The sequence below is a fragment of the Bombyx mori genome, chromosome 13 (genome assembly GCF_030269925.1).
Source record: "Bombyx mori chromosome 13, ASM3026992v2".
Classification (NCBI taxonomy): Eukaryota; Metazoa; Arthropoda; class Insecta; order Lepidoptera; family Bombycidae; genus Bombyx; species Bombyx mori.
The window spans coordinates 3,575,177-3,598,184 of record NC_085119.1 but is presented as its reverse complement, the minus strand read 5'-3'; the positions used below and the strand labels follow the sequence as shown (position 1 = coordinate 3,598,184).

At 37.9% G+C, this 23,008-nt stretch overlaps 1 protein-coding gene across 1 annotated transcript in view; it reads left to right on the top strand.

Moving 5' to 3' along the window:
• Window positions 1-23,008, top strand: part of LOC134199939 (uncharacterized protein K02A2.6-like) — a 933,609-nt gene that overhangs the window by 848,176 nt on the left and 62,425 nt on the right. The gene's annotated exons all lie outside the window — the stretch shown is intronic.

Here is a 23,008-nt window from a genome sequence, read left to right as displayed (position 1 = left end):
GTCTTCAACAATAAAAACTAATGTTATAAAAACCACACCAAAACAGACCAGTTTTACCTGATCAATCAGCCTGGAAAGACAGCTGAAGCCTAACCATCCCTTTTTTGATTTTTGATAATATGTTTTCTTCTTTATTTTTTCTCTGTGCATATTGAATGTGTGATCGAAATAGCGTGTAAGCAACATTGTAACGTTATGAGTGGTTGCAGAAAAGTTTCCAAAATAATTCACACTTCTGACCCATGTTTCGAGGTGCGTTCAAATTGATATATCTATGCACTTTGCTTAGAACCAGGCAAGCTGTGAGATCGTCTTCAACAATAAAAACTAAAGTTATAAAAACCACACCAAAACAGACCAGTTTTACCTGATCAATCAGCCTGGAAAGACAGCTGAAGCCTAACCATCCCTTTTTTGATTTTTGATAATATGTTTTCTTCTTTATTTTTTCTTTGTGCATATTGAATGTGTGATCGAAATAGTGTGTAAGCAACATTGTAACGTTATGAGTGGTTGCAGAAAAGTTTCCAAAATAATTCACACTTCTGACCCATGTTTCGAGGTGCGTTCAAATTGATATATCTATGCACTTTGCTTAGAACCAGGCAAGCTGTGAGATCGTCTTCAACAATAAAAACTAAAGTTATAAAAACCACACCAAAACAGACCAGTTTTACCTGATCAATCAGCCTGGAAAGACAGCTGAAGCCTAACCATCCCTTTTTCGATTTTTGATAATATGTTTTCTTCTTTATTTTTTCTCTGTGCATATTGAATGTGTGATCGAAATAGCGTGTAAGCAACATTGTAACGTTATGAGTGGTTGCAGAAAAGTTTCCAAAATAATTCACACTTCTGACCCATGTTTCGAGGTGCGTTCAAATTGATATATCTATGCACTTTGCTTAGAACCAGGCAAGCTGTGAGATCGTCTTCAACAATAAAAACTAAAGTTATAAAAACCACACCAAAACAGACCAGTTTTACCTGATCAATCAGCCTGGAAAGACAGCTGAAGCCTAACCATCCCTTTTTTGATTTTTGATAATATGTTTTCTTCTTTATTTTTTCTCTGTGCATATTGAATGTGTGATCGAAATAGCGTGTAAGCAACATTGTAACGTTATGAGTGGTTGCAGAAAAGTTTCCAAAATAATTCACACTTCTGACCCATGTTTCGAGGTGCGTTCAAATTGATATATCTATGCACTTTGCTTAGAACCAGGCAAGCTGTGAGATCGTCTTCAACAATAAAAACTAAAGTTATAAAAACCACACCAAAACAGACTGATCTTACCTGATTTTTCCTGACTGATTTTACCTGATCAATCAGCCTAGAAAGACAGCTGAAACCTAACCATCCCTTTCGTTTTGATTATCCCTACAAACACGCAAATTGTTGTCTTAAATAACTGGTAGCCCATTTCTGGGACATTGGCATATATAATGTTGTTAGTAATTCTATTACCTGTGTACCCAGTCGAGTATTTGTGTCGGCCAGATGTAATTGTACTGAAATGGCCTCCGAGATAGTCGCAGCTTGACAAGCGAGCTTTGTGAGCTTAGAGCTTAGAGTAATGCTATCGTACGTTTGGGTTTGTTTTGTGCTAGTGACCTTTTCTTATGAAACGGTAAACAAAAGTGTAGAATGCTTTATAAGGCTTCCATCGTTTGAAAAAATAAATAATGTTCTGTACTGGGTTAGTTAATTTTAAAAACCGATAGAAATGTAGACGCTTAATGTAAATTACAATTGCCTTGATTTGGAAGAGTGACCTATTTTATTATACGACTCTATACAATGAGTGGATAAAGTGTAGGTGCGTCATTTAATATTCGATACAGAATAAATTAGGGCAAAGATTAAACATTTCGTAATTATTTGCCTACATCACAAGAATATAAATTGACAGCGAAAGCTAATTAAATCGATTAATCAAACCATTCAACTGCATTATTTATCAGAAAAACATTTTTTTTATTTTTATTGCTTCGATGGGTGGACGAGCTCACAGCCCAGCTGGTGTTAAGTGATTACTGGAGCCCATAGACATCTACACCGTAAATGCGCCATCCACCTTGAGATATAAGTTCTAAGGTCTCAAGTATAGTTACAACGGCTGCCCTACCCTTCAAACCGAAACGCATTACTGCTTCACGGCAGAAATAGGCAGGGTGGTGGTACCTACCCGTGCGGACTCACAAGAGGTCCTACCACCAGTAAACATACTGAGGTTCGTTGAAACCTAGCCCATTCCGTTTGAGAAACATTGATCTTGTGACAAAAACCTCTAAAATACGACTGTTACATCACAATGTAATGGATTGTTTAGAAATCCATTGAGGACAAACGTAGAATGAAACATACAATTACATCTATACTAATATTATAAAGCTGAAGAGTTTGTTTGCTTGAACGCGCTAATCTCAGGAACTACTGGTCCGATTTGAAAAATTGGTTCAGTGTTAGATAGCCCGTTTATTGAGGAAGGCTATAAGCTATATAAGATCACGGTAAGATCAAAACAAGTGGAGCACTAATAAAGAATGTTTCAAAATAGGGATTTTAATGGCTCCTTAAAATTCTATAATTAAAAAATATTTTCACTTTCTACGTAAATGAAATGGGGGGTAAAATTTAGCGTTATGCCAAAGTAACTATTCCACGCGGTCGGAGTCGCGGGCAAAAGCTAGTTTCATTATAACTGTTTAAGAAGGTAAAAGGATTCGTTGTCAAACACTTCACGGGTATACTGTGGTAAAAATTTGGAAGCGAATACAGAACTGGGCTGCCACCTAGGATTTCTCCTGTGCTACGGATACCAGAGATACAAGCTTGATAAGATCAGCTATATTTAGACCTCGACCACCAAATATTATTCACAAAGATGCTGACCGAGTGGAAATACTGAAGTGCAGGGTATTCTACGTAAATTAAGTGGGGGGTAAAATTTAGCGTTATGCCAAAGCAGCTATTCCACGCAGACGGAGTCGCGGGCAAAAGCAAGTATAATTATAAAGTTTCTTCTAAGCTTACGAGATCAGTTCGAAGCGATCGGAACTAAATGGACGCTAGCAAAAGGAACGAACTTGCCGTATTTTCGCTCGAGGCTCCATTGCCGTTCTCAAAGCGAACCAAGGCTTATTCTGCACACAGAGGACTGAAAGGGTGAATGCGACGCGACCTGCTTCGCCATTATAACTCAGAATAGGAAGTTATTATCACGGACTACGGCAACGTAAAATGCAACGTAAATTTATAAATTTTTAATGTGATCCTGAAATTTCGGACCATCATTCTGTTGGTTGAAGTAAACTTTAAGATTATTTATCTTAACGGTACAATCTTTATCTTGTTCTTCTACTGAGCGATAATTAATATCGAAAAGTCATGAGCCATTTTGAGGGTTCTTCGACTTTTTGGGAGACAACAGTCCTAGCAGTGGCAACTGACTGACATTGGTTATTAAAAATTCCAATATTTGGTAAAGATTCAGCGGACTTAGTTTATCTGACATGTGTATTTACATAATAATAATTGTTACCTAGGTCGATAAAAACATATTCATAATGTAAATCAAAATGAACAGAAACTAGTTTTGATCAAAAACTTTTTGATGAGAAGATGACTGCGGAATAATAAACGTATTTTTTTTTAATTAAAATTCACCGTTGACTTTGTGGAAACGAATTTAATTTAAAATGAAAATAACAATCTATCTATAAGAAAATAAGTATCTATCGTCCATTATGCTTTTATTTACGTATGTTATTTTCATTGCTCAGATGGATGGACGAGCTCACGGTGCATTTGGTATTAAATGGTTACCAGAGCCCATTGACATTGACAACGTAAATGTCGCTACCCTTCTTGAGTTCTGGCTCAATTTAATAATACGACTGCTTTACGGCAGAAATGGGCAGGGTGGTGGTACATATCCGTGCGAATTCATAAGACGCTTACCTACATATTTCTGCCGCGAAGCAGTAATGCGTTTCGGTTTTAAGAGTGGAGTAGTTGTTGTACTATAAAACCGAATTAGAACTCGTGTTTCAAGTTAGCTAGGCTAAACACCAAGCAAGACTCATCCACCGGTCTAAACAATAAAAAAGGACCGACTCTTTGCTTTTACATCACATTTTTATATAAACATAAAAGAAAATACTAATTGAAAATATGTTTTCAAATACATAAAGTAAAGATTCCATGAAATCAAATTAAGACAGAATTATTAAATTTCATCGCGAAGCTGCAATTTTTCCGTTCAGACTCCATGCTCAGTCAGTGTAAAGTAATAATAAAAGTCCACACTGAATTTAAAGGTTGTGTAGTTCCAAAAGTATTGGAAGCAGAGCCGTGGAACTAATTGGGATACATCTGTACGGAATATGACCTGTATAACATAACACAAGAGCTAGCAATTGTCACGATAACCTGTGTAATATTTTTACGAAGTAATTTTTATAATTATTCTTCTTTCCTGTACCATGATCGCCACTCATGTAAAGCTTTCCTTCTTTGAGAACGGTTAGCTGGTAGATAACTCAATTGTTGAGTTAAGCTCGCCATTTTTTTATATCTTATCGCAATTACTGTATTATATTAACAGTGTGTACAAATAAAGAATAAATAATAATGAAAAGTTTTTCGTTCATTATCGCTTTTTAATGAAATATACGAAACATCAGAAATAATGAAAAAAAATAGTAAATATTAATCGTCTTATGTGTTTCAACACTTACCTGAGAAAACACCTCATCAAACTAATCATATGATATAATTTTCAGTAACTACCCGCTTTGCTAGTGGTAGGACGTCGTAGCTCGCATAGGTATCCGACTTTGAAACAATTTCACCTTGAAACACGTTTCGGTTTGAAGCCGCCGGTACTGCATTCTACAATCGAGGCATAGACAGAATAGAAGCTTGACTGTGCTCCTACCATTGCTGATGTCCATGAGCTACAAAGACCACTCCGTACAAGACAGATCGTGTACTCATCTATTTATAAAGACAATTGAAAATAAAATAGTTACAAAGCAAATCTAGAAATTTTGCGGATTTGACTTTTAGTACGAAATTTTATTCCTTCAACGTGCAATTTGTTCTTAGAACACGTGTCAATACGATAAAAATCGCCTTAGATGAATACGCCACAGCATTGTGCGTCTTACATCAATACACTACATACACTACATACAATTTTAGTAAACACAAAAGGTATTATCCAGACTATTCAATCAGATATCTTGCCAAAATTTCATCTTGAGTCTCTATAAATTCTCCTTATAATTTTCGGTATAACATCTATGCTAGGGATGTATTAGAAATAAACGACATAGGTACTAAAATAAGAAAAAACAGTTGTCAATAATAAGTTATACAAACGATGTGCCTCACACAAAAGCCTTTCTCAAACTCGAAATCAATATTGTGCGGTTTGTCCAAACAGCCGTCTGTTGTGATAATTAAAACAAAACAAATATTTAGTCGATACTGGTATCCATCTCCTGTACTATATTAACAGGACTCATCGGTATTCGCGAATCGACCGGCGTTCGTACGAAGTGAATTTATGAACCCTGTGCAGGCAGTTGCAAGGGGCGATGCTGGGCCATAACTCATGCATCGGGGCGTACATACTGATTAGAGTCTGAAATGGTGAAGCCCAAATAGTGAATTTTCAAGGTTATCAAAATTAAAATGATGTCCGTATGGTTTTCAGCCTTAAATTGGACGTCCCTTGGGTGTCGTAAAAGGTGACTTAAGGTCTTATTCTAGGTACCGTCTCAGACCAAAGATAGCACTCCTAATGGCTGAAGTTAGGCCGTTGTCGTAAAACTCGTGCCAAATTCCTATTCAGCATTATATGATCAAAATTATAATGATCTATGATCTAGGATTTTGGAAAACATTATAGACGCACAAAATTGTACTATGAGTATCGATCTCCCAACAATTCGTTTTTTATTAGCTAATGAAACTCAAGCACAAGCAAATAAATTGAATTTTACTGAAATGGGAAAGATAATTATGAAAGGTAGTGCCAATTCAGCTAAGAAACATTTCTTCTAGACAAGTTCTAGATAAATATTGATGCGTATCTGTAAAAGAATCAAACGCAATTTCACCGGAAAATGCGAAATTAAATATGGAACTGGTCTTACTATAAATGAAACTTGAAATTTCACCTCCATAAGTCATAACTTTAAGGAAACAACTAGCATACCTAACTCGGTGGTCAGTTTGACCTATGCCATTCATTCAGTGTTCGCTGTTCACATATGCCACAAATATGAAATATTCATGAACCGTGTCCAAATCAGAGGCCATGCTGTGTTGACATTGTTCAGAAGGTTTGTTTACTTATAGTTTCGTGCGTTTGAAAAAGTTATTTCAATTGTTTGCTTCGCTTCTGAAAATGATTGGACATGCTTGATGGGGACGTAGCTTCATTTTGGTTTTTAAATCCTATTTCAACCCCTAAATAGAAACTACATTGTGCGTCAATTTTCCAATCATTTGGTAGGTTTTCAAAAAGTGCAACATTTATCGTCAGTCACATCAAACGTTCTACTAAAGTTTTAATAAAAATATTTTCCCAGCGCAATAATTCCAAATTCATTTTCTAATTCCATTTCCAATATACTTTAATTCAATACACGGGCGCTCCACGTGCCTTCTCTAGAATTCTTGATATTGCACGAACATGGTGACGTCCGGTGCTAGCAGGTGATCCGGTATGCTTCCTGTTTCTACGTGCTTTTGAATGTTTGCTGTATCTACATTCGAAATATGTCCAAGGTATTTGATTATATATGACTAAGTATTGCAAGTTTTCAGAATGCGTGACGTTTTCAACATCTATCATAATAGATACACCCATTTATTGGTTTCATCATGGTTTCATCCTATATTTCAGTAATTGGTTTGCAGCAAAATATAGATTATGAAATTTTATTGGCTTTTGGTTGATTCGTCAAAAATCTTTTCTACTGATAATTGTATCTTGCAAAGACTAGTGAATTTTTTTTTCTTGAATTAACATAACTAACTACATTTTTTTAAACTAAAGCTAAGGGGCATTGCATCGAACTAGAAAATAAATTATTCAACTGATAAACCACTATAGAAAAAAAAAACTTACACTTCGAAATAATAGACTTGGCAGCAATTTATTAAGTATTGAATCAAAAAACAACATTAGTACCAAAATTTTTATAAATGAAAAATGTTACACAGTATCTGATGCATTCATATACTGACGATCCTGCACACTGGATTTCTTCCTTTGAAATCCAGAATTCAGTCCTATATTCCTGGTTTCGTCAAACTACACAATGATGTGAGAATCGCTCAACTTCTTTGGAGTGAGTTTCCAAGGATCTCGTGAATACGATAAGATTAAAAATATTGAAATGTAGAGTCTCTTTTTCACTTTTTCTTCACAGAAGAATTATCTAAACAAATAAATATTAATATAAGTATATCTGTTCGTGTGCTCTTAGCCAGTAATCCGATTGCGATGAAACTTGGTACAATCATTCGTACTCCAAAGAAAGTTTCTGTCATACTACCATCAACGTAAGCAGCACGCGAATTCAAGAAAACAATATTTTCATTCGGTTATTTCTAAAACTTAGAACTCAAGTCTCAAAGTGGGTGGCGGCATTTACGCTGCTGATGTCTATGGCCTTCAACTTAGCTGTCAAGGTTTTAATAAACAAGGATTCCACATGACCACAACTGCTTTGCCAAAAGTAGCCGACTATGATGATGATGGCCGGATTTTATGAGATATTAATAAAACTTTTCCTCTCCCAAAGACCCATATCGTATGTTTGGGGGTAGCATGAGAACGTAAAATTTCAATATCTTCCAACACTAAAGTACGAAAATCAAGACTGTATCGGCAATGAGCCCAATCCACTGCTAAATAGAGACTTAATCACACACATTTGATGATTGATTTGCAACTTTTTTTGCTGTAAACAACAGTTAATTGAGTAGCCAGAATTCACAGCAGTGATAATACAAAGGCTCTGAACATTTATTTAAAAATAAAGAAACTGTTTTTTCTTGCGTCTCGGAAAAAAATAATCATAAAGACGACTTGCCTTGAGATACCAGTCATTGTGGCCTAACAGATTGAAGTCGTTGTGGCCTAACGGATAAGACGTCCGGTGCATTCGTGTTGAAGCGATGCACCGGTGTTCGAATCCCGCAGGCGGGTACCAATTTTTCTAATGAAATATGTACTCAACAAATGTTCACGATTTACTTCCACGGTGAAGGAATAACATCGTGTAATAAAATTAAACCCGCAAAATTATAATTTGCGTAATCACTGGTGGTAGGACCTCTTGGGAGTCCGCACGGGTAGGTATCACCACCCCGCTTATTTCCGCCGTGAAGCAGTAATGCGTTTCGGTTCCGCGGTGAAGCAGTAATCTTAGAACTTATATCTCGAGGTGGGTGGCGCATTTACGTTGTAGATGTCTATGGGCTCCAGTAACCACTTAACACCAGGTGGGCTGTGAGCTCGTCCATCCATTTAAGCAATAAAAAATAAATAAAAAAAAAAAAAAAAAAACCACTAATTCCTCATCCGCTAGTATTTTCACCATAAATTCACATACTTAATATCAACTATTTTCATAATGGAAAGATCTTAAAGCACATCTTACCGCTGCCTACTTGCTTTTTCCGAGTTTAGACTCAGGAAGAACTGGCGCTTAGTCGGAAAATGTTTGTGGGCTATTTAGTAGATTTAGCTCTAAATATGTAATCCAAAATTCCTGAATTACAATCTGGTGAATCAGTGCTTGGTCCAAAATCAAAAATAAATGTCCCTTTATCAAAGTACAACAAACACACATCACCTTATTCCATGGGGCAAATTGTACTATATTATTACTAGCTGTACCCGTTCGCTTCGCTGGGCATTTAAAATTAATATTATTATTTCTCACCCCCACAAAGATTCTCATCACTAACGCCCCCACAACTGGTGTAGGGAGTCCAACACTCATATAAATATTAGCCTATCCATTAAGTACATGTATTTTCTACATGGATACCAAGTTCCAAGTCAACCGGATGCATGATTCAGTAGTTATAACGGAACATCCGTAAAAACCACTGTAGATTTATATATTAGTATAGATGAAGCAAATTATACACGAACCTAATACCTGGTACTTTGACGTTCCTGATTGAACAGTGGACACGTTCTTTAACTGTATCAGATATATGCTCAGGTAATATTCACATTCGTCGCATAAATCGTGCACGATATTGCGCACCAGCAGAATGGTTATGCGCCATCGTTACGTGGATGGAATTTCCTATTTCTTGTCTTTCGTATGTGGTTTAGCGTGTTTTTTTTTTCGTTGTTTCTTGAGACATTGTTCGGTGTATCTGGGTCTTCATGATAAGTTGAACGTGTAAAAAATTTAAACCGATGCGCAATAATTTGATTTGGATACTTGATCGATTAAATTTTTTGATGACCTCAAGGCCAATGTTGAGTTAAGTGGTTACTGAAATCCGTAGAAGCCACGACGTGAATTCAGTTATCCTTGACGCTTAAAGTGGAAAACTTATAATATTATATATTTGTAAAAAGGTTATTCCATTGAACAAACTGAAATTAATACCAGGATTTTTCTATCGATTTAAATTTTATAAATCAAATCAAAATCAAAAACAAATCAAATCAAATTAAAAAGCTTAAATAATGCAAGAGCGGATATTTGCATCGGGAAATTGGCCTAAGCAAAACCTTCATTTGAACAAAAATCGCGCTGTTCAATCATTATATGAAATAAAAACATATAACTAGTAATGTACACACTTACATACAAAGCACCACGGATAACAAAAATAAATGTTAAAGAATGCTTTAAAATCAAACTTCAATACAACAGAACAAATCACGAAGCGTCATTATACAATAAAATTAAAAGCCCAAATCCGCGGCCAAGCACAGCTTTCCCATCGAATTTAAAATAAATATTTTTCGAAGGATAATCCCCTGAGGTTTCGCATTAACGTACGGTACATTACCCCACGGCGGGCCCGCCCTGCCGTGACGTCACACTGCAATGAGCGCATTGTACAAAGTACACAATGGTCGTCTTAATGGATTACAAGCAGCGGTTAGGTGTTCCCAATGGTTCAATGCCAGGTGTTAGTCTGAAACGTTACCTTAAAAATATTTTGACGTATAATAAATTTTCTTTCTATTGTTTGTTCGCATTCTTTTCAGTTCTTAGAGACTGCAACTAAACTGGAAACTTGAGAGAGAGGATTTTGCGGGTTTTATTTTCTAGCGTATGTTAGTTTTGAACAGCTGTAGATATTTTCGTCAAAATCTTGTATTTCTTTAAATGTGTGAGGCAAAAAAATAACAGAAAATTCATAAATTGAAACTGCACTTTTAAAGCAAAATAGATTATCGTAGTTATTTATCATCTGATTTTCTTTGTTATTGATGAATTTTGGTAGTCAAGCCAAATTATGATGCTAGCAGAGAAAATGACATTTACTAACCAAAAGATATCTTCGTTTTGTTTAACCGCCGCGAACTAATCCTAAGATTAAGTTCTAGTTTAAGGTTTCGAAGCGGAAATAATTCTTCGGTCTCTTGTCACAAGGTACATGATAGCATACATTTTATGGCATCTCTGAAGTCAAGTAGCTGCTTAGAACCCGGAGATCTTCTGACGCTGGACAAAAGTTATCCAGGAAATTTGTTCCAAAATATATAATATTTTCGTAATTCCAATATAGATAATTTCACCGTCAGATTAATAAAAGAACAACGAAAACATTCTTTGTGAGACGCGCATTGAAAATTTTAATTAACATCAGTGAGGCCTCAATTTTCACTTTAGCTGAATTAATACTAATTATCTTATCCAAACACGAGGTTAAAAGCTGACATCAAAGGGAGATTCTCTTTCTTCCAACTTTCGAATAACTTTGAAAGTAAATTAATTCGCCTGGAAAAGTGGGTAATTAAATATTGAATTTTTTTTGTACACCCCCTCCTCTTCGGAAGGGAGGCAGAATCGTTTCATCCTATTTATATTATTTTTCTTCTGAGAAATGAAAAGTCAATTTTGTTGGTTTCGTTTTCCGGGCTTTTAACAAAAAGGGGAAATTACATTATCCATTAAAGACAGTTTCGAATTATGCAAATACTGAATGCTTTTTTTTTTAAATGAAGATCTGGTTTTTTTAATAACTTAGCGTAAGATGATTTCGGAAATTATATTTTAAAAGTGAAATTTAATGATAATTTAAATACTAAGCAAAAAATAGTGCCAACAAAAAATGGTGTATTGTAAGGTGGTTGCTACTACCACTTTTCCGGTCACCGTCCTCGTTGAACCCGTCGCTTGCGACAAAGGACTGGCCTAGTAAATTAACCCATAGACATAGCCCACTGAGTTTCTCGCCGGATCTTGTCAGTGGGTCGCGTTTCCGATCCGGTGGTAGATTCTGCAAAGCACTGCTCTTGCTAGGGCCATTGTTAGCAACACTTCAGGTTTGAGCCCCGTGAGCTCACCTACACGTTATCGTGAAGCTGAAATTGCCTCTCAACGCTATCAGCACAGGTAGGGAAAAAACGAAATAAGGCTTATTGAATGTTAGGTTTCATACTTAGAGTTGGTAAAGACTATACAACAGTTATGTACGATCTATATTAGAATATGGCTCCGTCGCCTGCAATCCCCAATATAATACTTATATTGAGCGACTAGAAAAATAAAAAAAAAAATTTTTAAGCATCTTCTATACCGCTATCGTCGCTCCAACTCCCAGAACCGACAGCAATTATCTCTCTGGTCGATCGTAGGCTACTGAGGGATCAAATGTTTTTAAATAAGATAATATATAATAAGATTGATTTGAGTTGTCTTCTTTCCAAGATTTTATTTAGATGTAGTCGTATTTCCGCGCGTTCTAACCTTTTAACTGTCCATGGCTCAAACGAAATATGCTTCTAACTCTTTTGTCCGTAGATCTTGTAGGTTTTATGATACTAAGTGCCCCAATGCCGACATATTTTATTTATCATTTATAGCATATAAAAATGCTATTTTGAAATATTGTAAAGTGTATTTTCAAGGTGAATTAGGTCCGATGTGTATTATTAAGTTTTAAAGATAGATACACATGTATAAAGACACACAAGATACACATGCATAAATATAAAATAGAGGTGGACGTACTTAAGTTTGTATTGTGTAACTTTTTTTGTAAACTTAAATTTATAAATTTCTCTTTTTTTCCTTTGTTCGCTTTCTACTTACGTGAGATTTTAATGGTGGAAACTTGTTCGGTTTTTGTTTTACCTATTTTTTTAATATAATATTATGTTTGTTTAGTACTGTTGGTTTACCGAATAAATAAATTAAAAAGATGTGTGGTGTCGTGGGACACCAGGTAGGAACGAAGTTCCTTCGGCTAATGTAGAATCGACACAATTTGCAAAAAAAGAAATGGTGCTCAATTTTATGTAGGTTTTCTTGGTTTTTCTCTTAAATTTTGCTGATTCGTTTTTATTTAAGTACGGGAAAGTATTTAGGAAATTCAGTATTTTAGGAAATAATAAATTACGTAAAATAAAAAAAATTGTAATTCAAATTATCAATTAAAATAACAAAATATATCTCTTTATTTTTGGTTGACAACATAAAATTACATAGAAATAAAAATAATTACTAAATAGAGAGAGAAGGGATTATAGAACGAAAAGAAAGAAGGAGAAAGAGAAAGGTATTATACACTACTCGCTTGTGTATGCGACTGTCGCGCCTGCGCACGTCTCATTTAACGGTTTTATTCCACGCACTTTTTTCCACGGATTTTTTCTTACGGTTTTACTATCACATTTTTTTCAGTTCGGTCGCGCAGCAAAATCCCTATCCCCTCCAAGCCTGCCGTAAGGAACTTCGTTCCAAAAAAAACTCAACCCATAAATATATATTGATTCAGTACTTAATAAATTGCTGCCAAGTCTATTATTTCTAAGTGTAAGTTTTTTTTTCTATATTGGGTTATTAGTTGAAGAATTTATTTTCTGGTACAATGCAATGCCCGTTAGCTTTAGTTTCAAAAAATGTAGTTAGTTATATATATTCGAATCACCAAAGTAGAATACTTAAAATCGCCTCAAATCCCATTCTATTTTAGCAAGAGAATATACATTATGAAATTTCTCTTCCAATTACTTAAAATTGTCATACAAAATTCATAGACGCCTTTTCAAGTACAAAGTCCAAAGCACGAAACTTATAGAGCAGTCTACATTATAACGAACAGAAGGTGATTAAAGTTTCAAAGAAAAAGTACCACTTTTTAATACCTTAGTTGTTACGTGAACTTAATGAGAATGTACTTCGTTCGCTTCCACGAAAAAGTTTTCGCTATCTTTCCTTTGTGAAGCTTTTTTTTTGGTCGACAAACGAAATTAATAGTGGAACTTTTTAGTGCAACACAGATTTTATGCTGATAAAATATTTAAAATGGTAATAGTACGTAATGGAGCCTAATGCCAACTGACTAATGTAAACAACGTTAAAGTCAAGAATGAATTGTCACAAACTGAAATTTTAAAGCTTGAGTCTAATCTTGAGACGCCTGATCAAAATATTTGGTCAACACACGTGCAATAAACACCACGGAAGGCGCTGTGCGACTTAACAAAGGTATATTTGAAGGTTATAAAAAATATTGTTATATTAGGTTTAAATTTAATTAAAATATTTTATTAACTGGTATGAGTAGAAGGGTTATTTTGATAATACGCTTTTTTACAATAAAATCATTTTTTCTTACACGATGCTTAATTCAAATTTATTAAAATTTATTTTCTGTTTTTTAGTTGGATTTTCTATAAAAGCGTATTTTGTTATTTTTTTTAAACTATTATTTATTCTAACAAAACCTGCAAACAAAACAACTTTGGGGAGAAAAGAGCATTGACCTCTCCATTTAAAAAGAATATCTCTGTTTATTAATATTTGTGCCGCGGCAGTCATGGAAGCGACGGGCCGTCAGGTTTTCAGCGGGCTGCGTTTTAAAACCCTGAATGGAACTGACAGCCGGCCACAGTTTCCACTTTCGTGATTTTTTTCATTAAAACCAAAAGGAATTTTTAGTTTTTCGACGCGGCTCGAAGCGGATGACTCCAAGTTACAAAGGATGTTGAATTTCCGGATGACGCCGCGTGGCTGTGAATTATAATTGTTTTTTTTGTTTTTGCATTTTTTATTTCATGATGATCAAAAGTATTGTCAAACACATATGTATAACTTCAAATGTTATAATAATATCAGTAAAACTCCAGTAAGTCAAAGCAAAGGTAAAGCGATTCAGTAATTTACATAAATTCATTATTAATACAAAGCTTTATTGCACTTTCTGAAGTCGTCGTGGCCTAAAGGATAAGACGTCCGTTGCATTCGTATCTAGCGATGCAACGGTGTTCGAATCCCGCAGGCGGGGTACCAATGCTTCTAATGAAATACGTACTTGACGAATGTTCACGATTGACTTCCACAGTGAAGGAATAATATCGTGTAATAAAAATCAAACCCGAAAACATTATAATTTGCGTAATTACTGGTGGTAGGACCTCGCGTGAGTTCACACGGGTAGGTACCACCACCCCGCCTATTTCTGCCGTGAGGCAGTAATGCGTTTCGGTTTGAATAGTGGGGCAGCCGTTGTAACTATACTGAGACCTTAGAACTTATATCTGAAGGTGGGTGGAGCATTTACGCTGTAGATGTCTATGGGCTCCAGTAACCACTTAACACCAGGTGGCCTGTGAGCTCGTCCACCCATCTAAGGTCTCTGCTAATTTCAAAACACGTATCGCTTACATTACTATCTCGGCCGAGAAAAAATTTACTGTTTCGCCCGTTTACTCGGTACGTGTGATCAAACCATAAGTACTACACCACCGAATCGGTCTCTAATACAACAAAATATCAATCAAAATTTGAGGGAATTCCAAAATTCCGCTCCACAACCGGACTCTCCCCTTACAATGGATTCGTAATCGAATTATCATATAACTCTCGAACTTCAAGGGATCTCCTTAATTAGCACATCGAAACAAAAGGGTAGTTCAAGTATACACAAACATCTGAATCTAGGTTTGAATGGGTTAGATCTCAATTACTCCATCAAACGGTCCTATTTAATATCCAATGATACCAGCTCGCTTAAACACATTTGCGCGAAAAGTAATATTGTAAATTTTTCGTGGAATACATACGTAATAGCTTTAGTGGTCCCAAAAGATGCATCTGCTTGCTTAACTGTCGACATGACGTAGTGATAATAATAGGAAATAAAACTAATATATTTATATGTTAAGTAGTAGTTAGTATTAATTAAGTCTGAAGGAAGTCTGAAAGAAGTCTGAAGGACTTCATTAATGGATCCATCAAAGTTGATGGATTTACTAATAGCCATTCAAGAATTGCTTGGCCTACTATTCATGCCCATTACTAATCATCATTCCTACTTCTACTGATGATAAGACTTCTTGTGAGTCCACACGGGTGGGTATCACCGCCCTGCCTATTTCTGCCGTGAAGCAATAATGCATTTCGGCTTGAAGGGTGGGGCAGCCGTTGTAACTATACTTAAGACCCTAGAACTTATATCTCAACGTGGATGGCGGCATTTACGTTGTAGTTGTCTATATGCTCTGGTTACTACTTAACACCAGGTGGACCGTACGCTCGTCTACCTATCTTAGCAATAAAATAGGTTAAAAAAAGACCAGCAATTGATACCATACCATTTTACATTAGTCAAATACCGTATTTTTCAAGATTCATAATAATACCAAATTATCAAATTAGATTCATGGTGGCATAGTAACGCATAAGTTTATAGAAAACGTATTCCTTCGCTGTTCTTATGGGACATAATTATAGGAGCGAATACCCATAGACAAACATATCAGCAATAATGTCATATGACTTTTCCACTCTTCAAACGCAAAAGGAAAAGTGTTGCTTCAGAAAAAAACGGGACAGTTGTGTATCAACCCGTCAAATCCAGCCCAATTCAACTGAATTATCCTTAAAATTAGGGACTTTGAATAGGAATAGCATTGCACCTACCACTATTTACTCTGCACTACCTTTGGTTGACTGGTAGAGAATGCCTTAGGCATTAAGTCCGCCAATGTAAATTTTACATGAAGTGTAATAAATAAATAAAAAATAAATAAATAGCAACACAGAACACACTGTTTAACCAATAATTACATTACAGGAATGAACTAAGCCGATTACTCGGCAGTGAGTATGATTTGTATGAACAATGAGCCCTAGTTTCGGCTACATCACTTTCTGATAGCATTAACCAACCTCATTACTACCTAATATATCTAATGGATAATACGTATTATCGTGTGAACAATTTTAGTAACAGTTTATTTACGAGGAATGAATTATTATTTAGCCTAGCGGTGGTGAGGTATTCAGACTCAGAATATGTGGTAATTTTTTATTTATCTCGGCTACTTCAGAAGGTAAGCTCGCACTTCAACTCGTATGGAAATGCTGTGCGCTATGGTCGTACCATAAGTCAGTAAGCAGTTACCAATTTTTTGAAGGAAAAGCGTACGTAGCAAGCGTTCACGTGTGATTCCGCGGTGAAGGTTGTATGTAGCATTGCGTAATAAAAATCAAACCAAACAAATTGATATATTTGTGTATTTACTCGTAATGTGTTCTAAGCCCGCAAGATTAAGTTTTTTATTTTATTGCTTAAGTGCAAAGCAAAAGTACAAGCAGTAAAAAAAACAAAAAATAGATTAAGTACCGCTACCGCAAGATTAAGTCATCGCTTTTCAACATGTTGAAATGAGTGGCATAATCAAAACGGAGCCGTTGCCTCAAAAAAATGTAATCTATGAACCTGTTTAATCTGTGAACTTTTCTTAAAATTCTAATGACTTAACATTAAGTGTATTATCTATGCTTCATTTATTCTTTGATGTTTTTTTCTACGAACTAAGTAAAATATTGGTGAAAACAAGTCCGGATTTTTGCATTATGAGATAATAGTACAGATAATAAATAAGTGTACTATGTACAAAAAAAAATCTTATGTTACAGACATTCAAACCCGTATTGGAAGGTAAATATACGCAAACAATATTTAAAAAAAAAAAAGAGCCACCTCGTCCAATAACAAACGAATTGCTTATAAATATTAAAATATTGAAATCCGCCCATTATGCAGTCCGGGCAACAACAAAATATCCAAACGGCGCTTACCATGATAAAGTGCTTAAATCCGGCTAATGCGTACTATCTCTATTATATCTATACTCTATACTAATATTTTAAAGAGGAAAGATTTGTTTGTTTGTTTGTATTGAATAGGCTCCGAAACTACTGAACCGATTTGAAAAATTATTTCACTGTTTGGAAGCTACACTATTCCCGAGTGACATAGACATAATATTATCTTTTTTGAGAAAAATTAGGGATCTTTACTAAAACTCCAATAATGTAACCCAAGGTGTAAAAAAATTGACCGAAAATATTCTTTACATCGCGTGCCCTGCGAAAACTATTGATGATAGAATAAAATAATGTACAACAACTTTGTAGAACACATTATTATTTAAAAAAAGTGTCGCGACAACATAAGTCTAACTATTATAGTTATATAGTTATGCCGCAATAAGTGTTCTTTTATTAAAAAAAATAAAAAAGAACCTCTAATATCGTTGATATTTTTGTTAAAGACCCGAGCGGAGCTGGAGCGGGCCGCTAGTATTATATAACAGCAATTACTAGTGGTAGGACCTCTTGTGAGTCCGCATGGGTAGATACCACCACCCCGCCTATTTCTGCCGTGAAGCAGTAATGCGTTTCGGTTTGAAGGGTGGGGGCAGCTGTTTTATCTATACTGAGAGCTTAGAACTTATATAACTCAAGGTGGGTGGCGTATTTACGTTGTAGATTTCTATGGGCTCCAGTAACCACTTAACAACAGGTGGACTGTGAGCTCGTCCACAAATCTAAGCAATAAAAAATAAATAAAAATTAGACAACATTTTTTTTATTGGTTTTTAATTTTCGCTTGTTTCGAATTACCCGAAACTGTTTTAATTCAAACGATCTACTTGCAAACACAACACACACTTTAATCTGTGCGTTGAAAAGCATTTAAATTGAACAACCATTGAATTTTGTTAATTACGTACATTATCGAATCGCCCTGAAAAAGAGCAAAATCCAATAAAATCCGGCCGCTATTAATAATGCAATACGATTCCCGGTTTAAATGCGTAACAGGTACTCCGTTGGAACTAATTTAGAATTAATCTGCTTGATTTATTGTTTTAAATGCTGCGTTGAATTACGTCACAGCTGCTCTGTGGATTTGTTCGAACCAATCGTAGTTGTGAACGATACAAATGATTGTAATAGTTAAATAAATAAACGCTTCGTTCGAAAGGGCTGTTGTCGTATTTAATTAATTAATTCAACTCCGTCTGAAATTTATTTATTAAAGTATTCTCAAAGTCTTTTAATTTTAACAACAACAAGTTTTAAATGGCTTTAGTGAGTCAATGCACTATTGTAGGTACTTGTGTCGGATAATGCGACTATAGTATATTTAATACGAGTATACTATATCAAGGGTGAAAAACTGTTTGGTATAAGCGACATTTCGCTTAATACGCGACATTTTTTTTGCCACGTACCGTCCGGCTATGGAATGAGCTCCCCTCCACGGTGTTTCCCGAGCGCTATGACATGTCCTTCTTCAAACGAGGCTTGTGGAGAGTATTAAGCGGTAGGCAGCGGCTTGGCTCTGCCCTTGGCATTGCTGAAGTCCATGGGCGACGGTAACCACTCACCATCAGGTGGGCCGTATGCTCGTCCGCCTACAAAGGCAATAAAAAAAAATATATATATATATATATTTGCAATTAAAGGTGCATTTTATTTAGTACTAGCGGCCTGCTCTGGCTCGGGTCTTTAACAAAAATTTCAACGATATATGACGTTATTTTATTTTTTAAAACAAAAGAACCCTTATTTTTTTTTTATTGCTTAGATGGGTGGACGAGCTCACAGCCCACCTAGTGTTAAGTGGTTACTGGAGCCCATAGACATCTACAACCTTATTGCGGCATAACTATAATAGTTAGACATATGACACTTTTTGTAAATAATAATGTGTTCTACAAAGTCGTTAGTACATTATTTTATTCTATCATCAATAGTTTTCGCAGGGCACGCGATGTAAAGAATATTTTAGGTTATTTTTTTACACCTTGGAGTTTTAGTAAGGATACCTAATTTTTTTCAATAGATTATATAATATAGCCTATGTCACTCGGGAATAGTGTAACTTCCAAACAGTGAAATAATTTTTCAACTCGGTTCAGTAGTTTCGGAGCCTATTCAATAAAAAACAAACGAACAAAATATCTTTCCTCTTTATAATATTAGTGTAGATAAGCATCAACAGTTCGATGTTTAAATTGAAATTCAATTAAATTTACTCCATTGAAATAGCTGAAAAAGTTGTATATTATGTTTTTTTTTTTTCAAATTTTAAACATTATATGGCTTAACGGTCTATTTTATTAGCCCACAGACGTCCACTACTGGACATAGGTCTCCCCCAAGACTCGCGCAAAGATCGATCCTGCGTTGCCTACATCCAGCGAACCCCCGCGAACCGCAATAAGTCATCGGTTCATCTTGTAGGAGGCTTACCCACGTCACGTAGGCTTGCAAAAATTTCCCTTAAACGACATAGCCTTTCACGATATTATGTACTATTCGTAATTAAACGTGTCGAACACATTCTCAAACGACTCTAGCATTAGAAGAATATCATCGTGTAATAAAATCAAACGTGATTTTGTTTTAATATATTTTCTTAATCACTAACAGTATTTTTTTTCCTACCTATGCTGACAGCCTTGAGAAGCTATATCAGCTTCTCCTTGACGTGTAGGTGATGAGCTCACGTTCAAAATCAAAATTTCATTATACGTTTTTCAACTTGAATTGTATTTTGATAAATTTTGCGGAATCAAAATTCGAGAGTATTTTATTTTAGGGGTTCGAGTTATAAACGTGGAATCCCAAACGCTGTTTCAATCCAGGAGGGCCTTAATGTGCGCAGAAGAGTTGCGACAGCTGATGCCGGAGATTGGATTTTTTTATTTTATTGCCTAGATGTGTGGACGGGCTCACAGCCCACCTGGTGTTATTAAGTGGTTACTGGAACCCATAGACATCTACAACGTAAATGCGCCACACACCTTGAGATACAAGTTCTAAGGTCTCATTATAGTTACAACGGCTGCCCCACCCTTCTAACCGAATGTTTGTTACAATACAACAATACTGTAGGTTATTACTTAAAATGTTTTTCTTTTTAATTTGTATTTTTTTTCCTACCTATTCTCTCTCTCTTCGGGGTCGTCGTACTCCCTTACGGGGGCACGGAGCGGGCCTCGGGGTAAACCCCACTACCCGGGCAGACGCTCCCTGCCACATAGGGCAGGGGTGAAATAGATGCAAGACTGGATTGGGGGGAGGGCTGTTCGCAGCGTGCTTCGGCACACTCACATCGACAAAAATACATACATATATATAATACGATGGGCAGTCTGGTGACGGCTCGATGCCCGCGGCGGTGACACCCCGGCGCCGGCTGCTGTCCTCTGCTTCCTTACCGCTATAATTTTTTTTTTTTTTTTTTTTTTTTTTTTTTTTTTTTTTTTTTTTTTTTTTTTTTTTTTTTCCTTACAACTAACTACACAACTAACTAAACTAACTAAAAACTAACTACTCTACTATATACATAAGCCAGGACAACAGTCAGCAACCGTGGGGCCCGCCACCGGCCCCATGTCGCGGCCCCACCTCTACAAGTCAGAGGGGGAGCCGCGGCACTGGTTTGGCGCTCACCCGCTAGGGGCTCCCCAGAAGGGGAAGACCGTCGCGGAGAGGGACCGATGTTAAACACTCCCCAGACGGGGGAGTGGTCCACCCAACGGGGGTGGGAAATGGGTCCCCATAAGGGGGCACCCCAACGATGTGGGGGGACATGACGAGTGTGGACAGCTCAGTCCCATGGGGGCACTCATTATGAGCACTCCCATATCACTCCGATTAAGCCGACTATCTTACCATAGCCGGGGGTTCCAGTAGCTCCCTTGGTAGCGCCCGACCATCAGGTGGTCTGGCGTGCAAGGGAGCTATATTGTGGAGGTGCTCGTGGGGTCCACCGTCAGCCCGCTCGTAAAGATTACGAGCTAGCCTCCGGATGAACTCCTCGAGCGACTCCACATCCAGATCCCGGGCGATTACGTCATTTCTGACGTAGCGCCCTGCTCCGACTATCGTGCGAAGAGCCAGATTTTGCTGGACCTGTAACCTCGCCCGCATACCCTGCGGGATGAGGTGATACCAGGCCTCAGCTGCGTACGTGATACGGGAACGGACATACGTCTTATAAATGCCGAGCTTAGTCCTGACCGGCAACCTAGAGGCCAACACCGGCCGGAGGAGGAATCTCGCACAGCGAGCGGCCGCCAACGCCTTATTGGCGTGGGCGGTCATCCTCAAACTCCGGTCGATATCGACCCCCAAGTACCGGACGCTGGATCTAAACTCGACATTAGCGCCACGGAGACTGAGCTGTCCCGGGACGACTGTTGTGCGGACCGGACCGAAGAGGATAGCCGCAGTCTTCCCCACGTTGACCGCGACCCTCCATCGGTCCAGCCACTGGGGCAGTAGGTCCAAAAGCCTCTGCATCCTCAAAATGGCCGCAGAGGGGACGTTGGATGACGAGAAGTAGGCGCTGTCGTCGGCAAACAGCGCCAACTTCACGTCTACTTCCCACGCTTGGAGGTTACCCTCGAGCGTGGGAATGTCGTTGGTGTAGAGAGCGTAGAGGAATGGAGCCAGGACGCTTCCCTGAGGAACTCCGGCCGTGACTGGGCGCACCGACGACTTGGCGCCCTCGACCGCGACAAAGAAGGATCTTCCCTCCAGGTACGACCCCAGCAGTCGCACGTAGGCGTGCTGGAGGTCCGTGTTCTGCACCAGCTTGTGGATCAGTCCCGCATGCCAGACACGGTCGAAGGCTTTCTCGATATCGAGAAAGACTGCGGCCGTGTACTGGCGCGCGTTGGACCGATCCGCCAAGTGATGCATGACGCGGACCAATTGCAGCGTTGTCGAGTGACCGCTGCGAAACCCGAACTGCTCGGGTCTGGGAAGGATGTGCGGCGACACCCTTCTCAGCAGCAGCCTCTCGAACAACTTGCCCACATGCGACAGCAAGGTGATCGGACGGTAACTGGAGGGATTTCTCCTATCCTTGCCGGGTTTGGGCAAGGCGATAACCTTGCCCAATTTCCAAATTCCCGGGAAGTGTCCTGTGGACAGAATGGAATTGAACAGCCGTGTCATGTATGACACGACCGTTTCAGGGAAGTGGAAGAATGCGAGGGAGGGAATACCGTCCTCTCCCGGCGCCTTGCGCCTCTTCATCCGCTTGATGGAGAGGCGCAATTCACTGGGAGTGATGAAAGCATCATCTCCCAACGGAGGCACCGGGGAGGAGAGCAGGTTCGCTACGCTCTCTTCCACCGATTGGTGGAATGCGGCCTCTGAGGGTGCAGAGTCATTCGGAACGAACTGCCGCTCCAGCATTGCGGCCAGGACATCGGCGCGGGCCTGAGCCGAGAAGCATCGGTTGCCCCTCTCGTCCACGAGTGGACAAGTCGGGGCAGGCCGATTTGAGAGCTGGCGGCAAAGTCGGTGGAGGGACACAGAAGAGGGGTCCTCACGGGCCTCCTCAATCCGTTCCTCCCACGCGAAGCCCCGGAAGGAGCTAATCTTCGCCGCCAACTCCGCTTCCAACTCATTAAGCTCGCGCTTGATCCTGGGACAACGAGTTGTCGCCCAGAGC